The 15,420-nt window shown below is 31.7% G+C and overlaps 1 protein-coding gene and 1 long non-coding RNA gene across 2 annotated transcripts in view; one reads left to right on the forward strand and one right to left on the reverse strand.

Annotated features, from left to right (window-relative positions):
- The window catches only part of LOC129803405 (uncharacterized), a 28,001-nt gene extending 16,854 nt beyond the window's left edge, over nucleotides 1-11,147 (reverse strand). The window contains exon 1 of the long non-coding RNA XR_008751860.1: nucleotides 10,930-11,147. This is a non-coding gene — a long non-coding RNA (uncharacterized LOC129803405). The remainder of the gene's footprint in view (nucleotides 1-10,929) is intronic.
- LOC129803404 (whirlin) overlaps nucleotides 1-15,420 on the forward strand; it is a 125,962-nt gene that overhangs the window by 96,129 nt on the left and 14,413 nt on the right. The window lies entirely within an intron of this gene.

Genomic DNA, 15,420 nt, shown 5'->3' on the forward strand with positions numbered 1-15,420 from the left:
GTTGTAGAATTATGGAACAGTATAAAATGTTGACCTAATTTTGTAAGACGAAAATAGGGTAATAGGTACACGTATTGGTACTCTTTCAGTACGATTTGGTATTTGAAATTTGGACACTTGTCTTTATACAGAAAAAGAATTTAAAATTGTTCGTAAAGGTTTGTGGATTCCTAATGTGTACTTTCGAAATGTTCGTAAATCGTATAACCCAGTGAAAAGTTCGTAAAAGCTTTGTTCATAACATGATCAATTAACGAGAATTTTTTTTATTCTTTTACAAATATTTGTTCGTACATTTTAGTTTATCTGGCAAGAATTTACGAACAAATGACAAAGTTTTGCAAACCTTTTTCTGTGTGTTTACGAACATTTACAAAGAACTGTTTGTGAAAAAAAAAACAAAAAATGTTCCACAAAAAAAGTTACGAACAATGTTTGTGAAAAAGTGCAAGCTTTTAGGAACATTTTAGTGATTTATACTCTTTACCATAATTTCGTAAGTCCCCAGTATGAATTGACAAACATTTACAAACCAATTTACAAATTTTTTTTTTGTGTAGGGAAAGGTAAATTAAGGAAAACAGATAATATAAGGTCAAAATAGCTTAACTCAAAACCTGCTCCAAATTATTTTTTTTATTGAAACTTATCAATATGAATGAATTTTCGATTCAATTGAAACGAAAAGAATTTTATAGAATTGTGATATAGATTTAGCGTATTTATTAAGGACATGTAATGACAAAGTTTTGTCGCATTATTTACCGTTAACTGATTCTCAACCGATTTGAACCGATTTGTAAATCACTCAAAAGATCGCTCAACAGCGCATAACTGGGAAATAATATAATTGATTTTAGACATAAATTACGTATCAGTTTTTAACCGTTTCGTAACTGATTCAGTCTTGTCAAAAAATTCCAAGACCTTCCCAACGAACCCAAGCATTATCGAAGACGATGACCAATTTCTCTTAATTTTTTAATAAATAAATTTATTTAAGTTATTACAAACCCTTAATACAAAACCTTAAATTTTTCTTTATACCTAAACAAACAGTAATAAAATTATGAAAATCCTTATCATAATATTCTTTTATTCTCTAAAAACTAGTCCATAACAAATGAAATTTGGTTTGATATTCTAAATTTTAAACTGATTTTCTTACATCCCAGAAAGTCTTCAAATTTTTGTGTAAAGTTGCTTCTTACTAGGGAACTTTTAGGCATTTCGATATTTTAGTTTTCTCATTGAAATTTTAAATTATAATACATTTATCAAACCTAGCTCAAAGAAAATATTTGATTTTATTTATCATCTTTCTGGAAAAAATCTTACAATCTAATTCCTAATTTAAGCTTCAAACTGTTTCAGTCTCCTCTATACTAGAAAACGCTATCAATAATTTAAAACACATAATAATCAACAATTTAAAGCAATAATGGAATCTCAAAATATCAATATTTTAGTAAATGTTATAAGTTTGGGAACGAGGAATGAAATTCTTTTCTGCATAAGGGCAGAATCATATTGACAATAAAATGCTCACCGTATTTCGTTAATTTACGCATTTTCATTGCAATTCTTATGCAAATTCTCGCTCATCGTATTACCTTATCTTATAATCGGTGGCACTAGCTGAAAATAATCTAAGAAAATAGAAGAAGTAAAACGAAAATGCGATAAACGGTGAGCATATACGATTAATTTCTCTTACAGTTTTTTTTGCTCACCATTTATCGCATTTTCGTTGTAATATTTCTTCAATTTTCTTATATTATTTTCACCTGTGCCACCTAGTATAAGATAAGGTAATACGGTAATGGAAAATTTGCATAAGAATTGCAATGAAAATGCATAAATTAACGAAAAACGATGAGGCTACGGCGAGCACTTTTTTGTCAATTTCTCACTCTTGAAATTAACTTTGCACCACTTTCAATTATTTTAATTACTTAAGAGATATATAAAGACTGTATATTAGGTGAGATTCTTAACAATCTCACCTACTATAATCCTAACAAAATTTCATGTCCTCCGATCGCGCTCAAACTTGGCCAAAATGTGTTTCGCCACTTCCTGATCACGAATATATGGGGGGCTAAGTTACGTTCCCGGCCGGCCGTCCGACCGCTCTTTGGAGCTTAATAGCTCCTAAACTAAAAGAGATATCGACTTGCGGTTTTCGGCAAAGGTTAAATATCGTATGAAAATTGCAACATGGTGCATTGACCCCCCACCCCCCACCCCTCCTTCCGCCATTTTGAAGACCCCCCTTTTTTTGTTTTCTCAATAGCTCCGGCCCTATGGCATCGAGCGGGCTCAAATTTTAGTATGTTATAGCTGGGCCTTAGAGCTTTCCATCAATACCAAACTTAAGGTCCCCCGACCCCCCTGACCCGAGCTATAAGGGTCCAAAAAAATTTTCTTAAAATGGCCATAACTCCGGTTCTAATTGTCAGAATTTAAAAAATGAGGGCTTTTTGGAAAGCTCTCGTGAAATGCCACTTTCTCTTCTAACATCGCAAGTTCATAAAACCACCGCTAGGGGCGCTATTATTAAAAAGAAAATTTTTAAATCTTAAAAGTTAAATAACTCAAAAATTCCTTATGCAATCGGGCTGAAATTTTAGTATGTTGTAGCCGTTGATTATACCTATCAAACAAAAAAAACCTTAAGTCGATCCATAACCCCTGACCCGAGCTATAAGGGGTCAAAGTTCGAACATTGACCGACCTCTATCTCCGGTTCTAATTAACATATCGACATAAATTTTACCTTTTTGGTTTCGTCTCGATGAGCACTTTCAGATGGAAGTTCAAAAAGTCACTACAGGTGGCGCTGTGATAGCGTCAAAATTCATCGAAATTCAAAGTCACTTTTCTCAAAAACGGCATTGTGCAAGTTAATGAAATTTTAGTATGTTGTAGTCCAGTCTAGGACGTTTCCAAAATGGTGCGTATGTGCGCTGTGGTTTCAATAGAACCAGAGATATGAGGGGTCAAAGTTCACAAAATTCAAAAAATCATATCTCCGGTTCTATGTGACCGATTTTGTTGAATGAGGGCTTAAACGAAAGATCTCACCAAATGCTACAACTTTCTAGAACATTTGAACTTCGTGGGACCAACACCAGGGGTGCCACAGTCGAAAAACCAATTTCAATATCGCATAACCTCAATTATCTCGACTGTCGCTAAACCGATTTTGATGATTACTTCGACATAATTGTAGAGCACATTTGTCTCTACATTTCGTCCATACATCATTTTCCACTCAGACTAAGCTATCACTCAGATTTTGCCGTTTAAGTGTGAAAAAATTGATTTTTCCCATAATAACGCTTTGAAATCACTCAGATGCCAATTTGACTGCCTCTACTCCACCAAGACACTTAAAATAGGGTTTTAAATGGAAAGTCCCACAAAAGACAACAATTCTTTGATATAGTTGAAGTTCAACAAATGACTACTTGGGGAACTCTGGATGAAAAAACGAGTTAAGAAACAAAAAACCTCGATTATCTTGGCTTCTGAGTAATCGATGAGATCATGTTCTATGGAAAAATTATAGAGAACATTCTGGTCTACATTTCACCCATATATCACTTTTCTGTCAGTTCATCCAAATCCTTGATATTTTGGTTTAAATACAAAATTTGTATAATTTCACGAATTTTATTCAAGATAACTGAATGGCGTCTCCCAACTTCAGCTCTAAATCGAATTTGCATGCACTCCGAGTTAGCTCACGTTAAGAATCTCACCTACATAAGCCGGTTAGGATTATCTGTCCTTTTTTCAAAAAATCACGACACTTTTTACAAAGAATAATTAAAATAGCAAAAAAACTAAAAGCATGCATATCAAAGACATTTTTCAATGGATTTTCCCCATATTTTGACATCATGTGACATTTTATTGAACACAGCGCCACCAATTTTTTTCGTAATCTATGAATTATAGATATTTCGCATGAAGGTCAATTTCCCGCTCTTTTACCTACTCATTTTGTGAAATTGAAATTGCCTGGTTACATCTACCCCAAATGCTGTTTTCTGACCAATTATTAATTCTTTTGAAATAATGAGAATCTCAATTTGTCTAGTAAATCCATAAATATAATCCTAAAAGATGTAGGAAAGAACTGGTATTGCTACATTTCGATTATTTTACACAGTTTTTAATTTCCAGGTGGAAATCCAAATGACCAAAATAATTGAAATATCAATATTTTCGGGAAAATGATTTTTATTTTTAAAGTATTAGGATTTTATTGACCAATTCATCTGTGGACATACATCCCCATGGTATCTATGAATGCTTATGGGTTTTATCCTCTGGAGTCTTAAAATTAATGAAAAAAATCACAGTGTTTACAACTACCCCAGATTACTACTGCCCCAGTTCCCCCTAAATATAAATTCGTTTTAAGTATTTTTCAGGAGATGCTTTGAGAAACTAAATTTCATTACAGGGATTATTTTACTTTATGTTATAGTCTATTAAATTGGTATTATTTGATTCTACTTCATTAAGTTCACTTGTGGGACTGCAAATATACAATTTTTATTGTCTGAAAATATTGTCTGGATTATTAAAAAAATTGAACGTCACTTGCACATTTATACTAAAAATTTATAGTCGAATTTTGGGAATAAAATTTTCACAGTATTATGTTATTATTACACCAAAGACTTGAATAAAGAGATATTTGTCCTGAAAGTATGACAAGTCGTTATTTTACGAAAATATATTTCTATATAGTTATTGAGATTGTCAAGTACAGATTTATTAAATTTTGTATCAAAATATAAATACCTTGAATTAACAAAATTTTACATACCTAGCACAATAATAGGGATTGTACACGTAGGGGAGACCGAGACAGAATTAGTCAAAAATTGAATTGGATATTGGGATGTTATAGTTTTTCTTAGGAAGTACATATAATGAGCAAACTATTACAGTAGGGTAAAATGGGGTAATTTGGAACAATTTACAATTTGGGACATTTGAGATTTTCTCAGTGTTTTAGAGATTCAAAAGGTAGAAATCTTTCCGTACAGAAGTAGATCTTGAAAAGTTCAAAAATCTATTTGAAGATCCAAAAAAGAGACTTTCTTACTTCTTGATACTTTCGCAAGGTGACGGAAGTTACATCCTGTTCGAATTTCGAAATGCTCAAATGTCAAATTGTGAGTAGAGTTCCATTTACCTTTTATCCAAGGCACTATTGGAGAATCAAAATCTGCTTCTGTTTAGGCTCAAACTGTTCCTTTTCTTCTTAAACGTCTTTTTCTTCTATTTTGCGGTCTTTGTTTTTTCTCTTTGCTCATCTGATACAGTCAGAAAATTTCAAGTGTCCCAAATTGTAAATGGTTCCAAATTACCTCATTTTGCCCTATTTAACTGTCTTCCTATTCATTGAAATTTTTAACAGTCTAATCTAAACAAGTTTTTCGCAAATTGTAAGCAAAAAAAATCTTGTAATGGACAATTCTACCCCGACCTCTCTTCCTACTACTTTGTGTTGGGTTCAAGAAGAAATTGTAGGAATTTATATTTCATATATCTTGTTACATAGCAGCATAATTTTCTAGAATAAGAAAAAGTAATTTAATTTATTGTCTGAAAACATCTAACATCTAAACTTGTTTCGAGATCATAAACCAAAACTTTCAAAACATTGTTCAACTGTAATTGTAATCTTTTTGTATGAAAAATTGTTTCCATAGTTTTCATTCCAAAAGAGATGGCGAAAGCATTCATTGTTATAAAAGAAACTAAATTTTGAAGCATCTTTTTATTATTTTGATACAGATCCTTTGTCTTTCTAATTGAAGGATTAAAAAGACAACGATAGAAATTAAATAAATTCTTCTAAGTAGATGTAAAACCACAATTTGATTTGGATTCATATTATAGCAGAATAATTAGTGGTAGGAAAATTAATTTTCATATATAGCATCAATCAGAGTTAAATCGTTTATTGTTTACGTCACTAATTGAATTTATCAAGTAGCGATAATTTATGTAAAAAATTAATTAAATAAAAGTTTGTGTCGTACATATATCCGAATTAATATCATATTCTGAATTATGCAATGAGTTTGGTCGTTTTGCAATATGGAAAATTGAAAAGTCCGCGCGAAGCGTGGTCATGATTTTCCCTGAAAATTGCATCGTATACAATGCGTTGTTTGGGTAATTGCATCAGGAGAGTTGAACGACATCAAAGAGAAGTTTAATTGAATAAAGTTGAATAAGGGTCATCCGTTCATCCTTTGCGAATTTCTCCCATGATATTAGCAAATGCTAAATTCTCTCAACACTCTTTGGGATAATAGTTGAAAGGTGGTACTTGTTAAATTCTTGCAGTATATTAAAATTTAATTGTTTATTTTAGTATGTATAATACGTTTTGCATCTTGAATCGTTTATTCAAGTCTTTATTTTCTCCCCACACAAGTCTTTTGAATGGACCCGGTTGTGTGCAATACCTGTGAGATGGCTAAAATAATAAAAATATGTAGTTGCTATAATCATAAATTTTCTGATGGTCGTCGCTGGAGCAGTTTTATTATGTTCTTTGCAAAAGAAACAAGTTGAAGTGTGCCTATGTGTTAGAGGAAGAAATGAGCTCAAATAAGAACCCAACATGAAGAAAATGCCACAAAACGTGTGTTAGATTACAAAAGTACTTGCGCGGCCTACATTTCAAACTTTCTTCCAACAATAATATATAAGTAATTGTTCTGAACCTTTAGTCTCCTCATCTCCCAGTATCTCATTCCCTTACATTATTTATTGTCATTCCTTTCTTGTCATACGAAGTACAATGTCAACCACCGGGAAGGCAAGTTTAATTTATGTTTTTCCTCATTGCAAATTTGTAATATATATGAATTGTATCTTCTAGAGGTGGAGATTTAGAATAGGAAGAATTCACTTGAGTCTTTTTCTCCATAACCAATTGCATTATTGATGATTGGTGTATGTGGAAATAATTATTTTGTACTGTATATAAAATAGCGAATCAATCTTTATTCCATCAATTCTCATTTAGCTCTTTTATGGGAAGATTTTTCTTACATTCTCTCTCTGTTGGCACATTTTGTACGGAAAATTTATCAAGAACAATCAAAGGGAAGGTAACATCCGGAGAAAGTGTACACCGAACTTAATAATTATCAGTCAAATTAATAAACACGCAAATCATTTATCTTAACAATTCACTCCAATTTCCTTATCTTAAAATACTTCACGACTTTCATATTTAATTGTCATATTGTGACATTTTCGACCACTGAAGAAGATGCGTAGTGCACCGAAAGCTCTGGGAAGAAAAGGCTTTTATTCTCTGGGCTAGTCCGCTCCCACCCGATGAACACCGGATTATTGTTCAAAAACTGAATATACGTCGGTTCTCCTTGTTGTTTCATATTTAATGTTTGAATGAAAAATATAAGAACAAAGATTAAACCAAATTGACTAAAAATAAGAAAAAATGATAAGCGGAGACACATTATTGGATATTCTCACAATCTGAGTTTGATACTTCAGAAGTGTCTCTACTAAAAGGTAAATGAAACCCCTGACCATTTTTTCTTGATATAGGCCGCAATTCTGAGACCAAGATCAAGAAAATTTGAAGATTTTGGTATTCTGAAATCAAAAAATCAAGATCAAGATGTCAAATCTGCCAAATGTCTTGGAATCTTGAAATCCAAGACACAAACCGTGTGGATTTCAAGATTTGCAATTCTGAAACCAATATTTCAAGATTTCAAGACGTCAAATTTCTTGAAATAATTCCAAAAATCTCTTGGAGGTGCTTGGAATTTTCAAGATAGTAACAATTTGAAGAATTTGATATGAAAATGACTATTGATAAGGGATATTTCTATAAGAGATGGTACAAAGAGAAAATTACTTTGAAAAATACTGTATTTGACTTTGTAATTGTAATTTAATCAAAATGGTACGTATTTATAGATCTTATAGATGTACATATCGAAATACACCTCCCTGAGGATATCTGCAAAATAATCACATCTTTCATAAGCATTTCTTGGTTTATCACAGGTCACAAGTTTGGTTTGCACTTCCTGTGCTCCCTCCCGTTTATGGACTCTCATTTATTCTTTAATACGTCCTATAATTAATTTTGCTAATTTATATGACGAAATTTCAGCAAGTTTAACAGAGAAATGAAGATACTTGTCAGAAGTGACGTTTCGTCAAGTGTGGAAAATCTTGAAATCTTGGTTCTTAGCTAAGACATTTTAAGTTCCATAATTACTTCGCGTCAGAATACGAAATCTTGATTTTGGAAATATTTGACAGCTTGAAATTTTGATCTTGATTTTGATCTCAGAATTGAGGCCATAGTCTTATAAAATTCTCTAATTAATGCGTTAAAATATCCAAAATTCTTATAATTTGCCTATAGTGTTTTTAGTTTCATCACTGAATCTACTGACAGTAAAGTCGCACACTCTTAAGAAACTTTAAAAGCCTCTACAGGAATTTTAACATCAAATTCTCATTATAACCCTTTCAAAAGATGCATGAAAAGATTTATCAAAGTCCAGACACTGAAAGAAAAACATATTTCCTAAAATTTTTCGTTAATAATTGTGAATTCTTAATGGGGGCCTACGAAATGTTCGTAAAGCATATAATCCACTAAAAAATTTGTAAAAATCTGTATTTTTCACAAACATTGTTCGTAACATAATCACTTAATAAGCATTTTTAGTTTTTTTGCAAATATTTTTTAGTACATTTTTGTGTGTCTGGCAAAAATAGTTTTGCAAATATTTGTTCGTATATTTTTATTTGTCTGACATAAATTTACAAACAAATGACAAATTTTTTCAAATATTTTTCTGTCTTTTAGGAACATTTACGAACGAATGTTTGTAAAATAAGAAAAATGCTCATCAACTGACCATGTTACAAACAATGTTTGTGAAAAAAAGTACAAACTTTTACGAACTTGTTTGTGAGTTATACAATTTACGAATATTTCGTAATGGCCTCTACACACTAGAGAAATTTATGTGCATACTGAAGCAAATTCCCTAAGCTTGTGAGTTAACCTAAGCTAGTGTTAGGTTAACGACAAAAGTTTTTTTTTTGGATCTATTATAGCATTTTTGTAACTTATTTGAGAGAATATCCTACGCGTATGTAAACTTCCTGGGTGCATTAAGTTATTTCAGGTAGTTTTTTCGGTTTCAAAAATGTGCATAAGTCTAGAACCCCCTATACCTATAATGAATTTATTAGGTATTAGAATGGGACATAAATATTACGATCTTCGTATAATTTCTGGCATTGTAGAACTCAGAAATTGAAGAAAAAAAATGAATAAGAAATTTAGGAAAGCAGAAAGTGTTGCCGGAATAGGCAATATTACCTCACTGGAGAGACGCTCACAAAGTATATACTTTTTAAGCGAAATACAGGATCCAGCTGGGAAACTTTATCCTAAATTAAAAGATTGATTCACTATTAACTTAAACTCAAAAAATCTTTATATTAGATAATTTTTAGTAGATAATTTATAAGTTTAAAAATTTTCACCTAAATATTTTTCAACTCAATATGTCATTATACAAATATTAATAAATTTAAAAAAAAAAACACTAAATTGACAGTAAATTGATGCATGATCGTGTATTTCTTCAGAAAATTAATATTAATGACCATGAATGTATAATATTAAGGTTGTTTTACAAAATGTTTTAGATGACAATATTTTACCAATATTGGAAATGCACGCAAAATTTACGACTTTTGTAACGTGAATTAAAATGTTTTTTAATTGACATATTTATCGGCTATAAATAAATAGAGACAGAATGACAATTTTCACCATTTCGAAAGATTTCAACATTAATGAGATAAACATTTATACTGAATGAAAAGTTTTACAGAAAAAAGAAAAACCTTGATGGTAATAAGTTGGGGGTGGATTTATGGTGTAATTGTCGCGACATTCATTGCACCTCGTTTGCACCTCAAAACGGTGTATTTTGCTGCACTTTAGGAGGGCAATATCAGATAAAGTGTTCACATGGTCGCTAAATTGTGCTTTCTCTCGAACAAAAGTTGCTCTTTTGATTCTTACGATGAGATTAAAATGAAATTAGTGAATGTTTTCAGAGTGCGTTGATTATGTTGTCATCTTAGTCACAATAGGAGTTTGTTATGAGGTTCTCTTGTAGCAATTAAGCTTTTATTTCTTTAATTTTGCCGCACCGTTGAGAATCTTAAGAAAATCTCGCTTGTCGCTCCGATTCAACTCTCCCACATTCAACGGGTCTCAACCACGAAAAACGCAATGTTATGTTCTTTCTTTTCCTTTCAAACTAACAATTTTAGTAATGGTTGTATTTTGTTTACTATCTCTTTTCCTCCTCTTCACTTTAAAAAAAAAGAACCATGCAATCAGTAGCAAATTGCATAAGGCACCTTTCGTATACGCGCCATGAGATTCACAGACGGGCAAAAACATGCGCAAAAATTTAACACAGTATTGCTCTGTTGGCTAAATAAGGTGCTCAAAACATGTATATCCACCTGTTGATACTCTCGATAATAAAAAAAGACAGTGTCTGACAAGTTGGGACTACCATACCATGGCAAGATCCATTAAAAGGGAAGCTAAACGTGACATGAATGAGATTTTGTGGGTGTCTTTCGGCATGTAGACTGTACCTGGTTGATGCTTAGTTAAATGATCACGAGAAGACATGACCTCATTAGTCATGTTGATGTATATTTCACTGAATTGGCGATCCTTTTAGACACGATCAATACAGAAACCAAAGTCATGATCACCAGATTAATTGGCACTCAAAGGTGATTGAATCTAGTCATAGATCACTTCCAAATCTAAATTGCACAGTTACTCACCTTTAATTAAATCCTTTTTGGGAGAAAATTGGCGTAGTATCCTTGATAAAATTTTTTGTTAAGACAGTGAGATCGGTTGTTTTTTTGACGTTTCACATAAAACACTCGGTATTCTTGGTGAGCACGATGCTCGATCACTTTGTCTGGCTGAAGATCACACACTGACTGACTTTACTTTAACCAGCAGACGGTGGCCAGAGTATGGCTCAGTGTTGACTGCAAGAGAGTCCATTCCACCGCCAACAGCCCAAGTTGTTGTTTCCACGTCTCTGTCGACATGAAAGAGGTGCAAAGGGGGGTGATCAAGCAGATATCTTTTCACCTGGAGAATTTCAAGACACTTTTCTCAGGCAGTGTATTGCTTGTGTGTGAGTGTTAGCTGAAAGAATCGGTAGTGGGATTCCTATTCTTCCGTTGAGTAAACATAAAATTCATTGATCACCTCACAATATATATTGCTTCTGGAAGTATTCCTCAAAAACTGAGCAGTAAAAATTATTCTACCATTTTAATATTGCTCGAACTCTATTAAGTGAGGCAATAAATGTATATAATCTATTGATACTGAGATACAAATTTAAAGCTTACCTCTCATAAATTGAGATGTTGCAGTTTAAAAAAAATGACGTAATGGAAGAATTGTTAAATCTTAATGTCTTTATCTTTATCGATTTAATTAAATATATTTTTCATATTTTTACATTTTATATACAGTGCCCTCTCTCTAATCCGGATCGCCGTAATCCGGACGAGTTATCAACGGTTACATTTAAAATCATTTTGACATCATGTATGCATGGTGTTCAGCAATGAAAATGAATTATTCCGTGATGTTTTTGTTTACTAAATGAAGTATAATAGCATAGAAATCTCTAATTATGTCTTTTTAAGCTTCTTTAAAACTGTTCTTCTAATTCTAGAAAAAAAACTTGTATTATATTTTCGAGACGTTGAACAAATTCAAAAAATCCATCCGGATTACGAGGCGGACATCTGTCATATTGTCTCCCAATCATCTGGATTAAAAAGCGGGCACTGTATTTGTGAATTTCTCATATTTTAATTTCAATGATTTTTCTTAAACTCGGAAAATCCCCTTATTCCCGATATATACACATGAGCTCTAGTCTTCATGCAATTTTAATTTTGGTAAATGAAAAGCATCTGGACTGAAGTATATGTCTTAAAACGAAATTCAATACTTTTAAAGCAATTCTTGTTAAAAGATTCTGCATATGGCCTGGCCGTAAAATTAAACGATCAATGTTGGAAGATTTGACACAATTTGAAATTAAACAATTAAAGTAATATATTTACAGTATATTTACACTATTATGGTGTAAATATTTTACACCTTTTTTGCTGTAAGTATTATGATCATAAGAAAATTTAGGGTAGAATTTGGCAAACTTGGCTTTTGTACAAGCTTCCACAAAACCTTCCCAATTCTAATCAGAGCATTCTTATACGAAATTCTTATAAGAAATACTGCTTATGTTCAAAACCATTATCTTAAAGTTAATTTTTTGAAAGTAAAAATGCCGGGGCAAATATTGGCAGACATGGGGTTATTTGTGACATTTAATTCCCTTCATTACAGATCTTCGTACATGAAATAAATGCATAGGTTATCTTACAGTTGAACTAGGTCTTCCTGCAATCGAATTTTTGAACAGGTGTTATTATTTCTTCTTATAAAGGAGTTGTTAGTGACACGTCCTGTGAAATTAAGTGCATTAAAGTCCACTGAATGTAATTCGAAAATTAAAATATCTTTAATTCCAGAATCTAAACGAGATCCGAACTCGGTGCAGTTTGATTATATGTAGAAGTCAGTATTTCTATTAAGATTAGAACGTCCGTAATTTGAAACTTGTAAGTCATTTCCTCTCAAAGAATGGTACTATTTACAACAGGGTATTCATAGACTTAGTTAGAGTTAGAAGTTGGTTAGATCGAGAAATTGTGAGCATTGTGCTCTGTCTTCTGGGCCAGTAGGAGTGAATAATTGGCTATCCTAGGACCCATATCTATTTATATCTATTTTAAATACCGAAAAAGGGTTTGGAAAATTCGAGGATTAGTTTCAAAACCTAAGGAGAATTTTCAACTTCGTGATAATGCCACACTCCACAGGGCGGCTAATGTACTTTCCTTTCGAAATTCGAAATGCTTCGAGGATCAACATGTGCTAGTGTTAACTTTGTTCTCTGGATTGTCAAAACAATGGCATAATATTTCTGTCTTACTGTAACATTCCTCTTATAATCACAAATTAATTTCTTTTACTTGCTTTTTAGTACGGGAGAATGGGGTAGTTTCACGCATACATACTTTCGAAAATATAAATTTTTAGGACGAAAACTAATTATATAGGAATTGTGCTATACGTTTAGCCTATACCCAATAGAAACTAACAGGATATATAGTTAGAAAAAATTACATATGTGTAACAAATCAGTCTTGAAATAGAATTCATCTGCGTGAACTGCCCCATTATACGGTATTTCAAAAATTTTCCTGTGCGAATTGGTGCGAATATTTAAATTTAAAAATTCGAAATTTACTTTGAACTTATTGAAAATCACCAATATTTTATGCAAAAAAAATCTAGTCAAAACACTTTTCAGAACCTAATTCCAGTTGCAAGCCCACAGTGCAATTCCACTAATGAAAAATATTTAAATGGAATGAAAAGTTTGAAGTGTTGCAGATAGGCAGTTTAATAATATCGTCAGTTTTAAATTTTTGTGTTCTGCCAAAAAATATTGCAATATATATTATCGTGGTTTAACAATCTCATGCACAATTTTTAATTAGTTTTCGTTATTTAATATTCATTATTTGATAAAAATTTTAAATGCCATGAAAATTTTTAAGGTAATATTGAAAATAAGCTGTTTAATAGCAACGTCAATTAGAACAATTGCATTTTGCATATTCTCTACAAGAGTAGAGAACACTGGCGAAGATAAATGGATCATCAAAGATCATTTGGAAAGTATCATTTTTTTTAACCAAATAATAAATGAATAAACTCAATGAAAAGTCATCTTTGGTGTTCACACTGAAGAGAGAAATGGATTATAAGTAATGAATTTATGATAAAGCATGTTCTATTAGGGGGAAGTGGGGCTATTTTGAGCTGTGGGGCTACATTGTCATAGGATTTTTTCTCATTCTTCTAAAGGAGACTGGGTTTTAACATGATGCAATTTGGATAGACAAAATAATTGTGGATCTAAATAAAGTAATTGTAAGGACCAGCTTGATTTAAAAATCGGCGAAAAACTCGTATAACAATCTAGTCCCGCAGCTCAAAGTAGCCTTACCTCCCCCTATTATAAATGTGCATACAAAGTTTGAAATTTGAACCATCCTGTGTCAAAAGGATCAAATTTTGATCAATATGATCCTTTTATTTTTATCAGTGGAGAGCTTCCAAGCTTCGCACACACTCTGGTTTCGAACACTTCATATTGTATCCATATACCTTTAATTAATCTGACCTAATTTCAGGAGGGAAAATTTGATTTAATACCAGCTTAGAGAAAAATTAAAATGTTTATTGAAGCCAGAGTATGTGCGAAGCCTAAAAGCCTTCCCCTACACAAAATCTATACAAATTTTCTTCAGTGTAGAAGCCACAAAGGGTCAAATTTGCGGAAGTGCCAAATACTCTATCGATTTAAATTGTTTTTTTTTTATTTCTTTTTTTTCAGTTAACTTGAAAAAGAAGTGGTAAAATTATAAGAAGCTTTATGGAAAATTTAAACTTATAAACATATTTTAAAGGTGGAGCATTATCAAGTATTCTGCGAAGTACTTTAACTCTGCCACCCTCGTTTTTCTTCATTTTTCTCCTTCTACCAATTATTCACAAACAATTCAGAGTTAATTATTCATGAAATTGATTCAATTTCTCGATTGAGGAAAATTCTTATTATTTATTATTAACATATATATGTGCATTTCTTATTCTCTTTCATGTCCATGTGCCCATGATCGTCGTACTTTGGAATAAAAATTGTATTAATTCTACGTGAAATCACCGTGCAATCTAATTAGGATCAGGTAAGTTAAAAAGTAAAATTTCATTTATTTTTCTTTGCCTGCAGCCTTTGCACAAAAATAAAATATCAGAAGATGAAATAAACCCTCCATACTATATAATTTAATTTCTCTCTTAATGAAGCAAGACACTTGTATCATCGAAATAATTGCTAAATTGAGGAAATTTTGTTTTTTTCTCTTTCTCTCTCAATCTAAAATGAAATCAAACATAACATAAAGATTTCACTATTTTTCTCAAATTCTTTTGCGTAACAATGTTGAATGTTTCATTGAATGGATTACAATGATCATCTAACTGATGAATAAGATTATTTCTGTAAATAGCTGTAAAAGTTTTCTTTTGCAAAAGAAATGGATTACACAAATAAAAAAATAGCAAAAATAATTTTGAAAAACAAAACAAAAGTGCCTATGATG

The sequence above is a fragment of the Phlebotomus papatasi genome, chromosome 2 (genome assembly GCF_024763615.1).
Source record: "Phlebotomus papatasi isolate M1 chromosome 2, Ppap_2.1, whole genome shotgun sequence".
NCBI classification, from domain to species: domain Eukaryota; kingdom Metazoa; phylum Arthropoda; class Insecta; order Diptera; family Psychodidae; genus Phlebotomus; species Phlebotomus papatasi.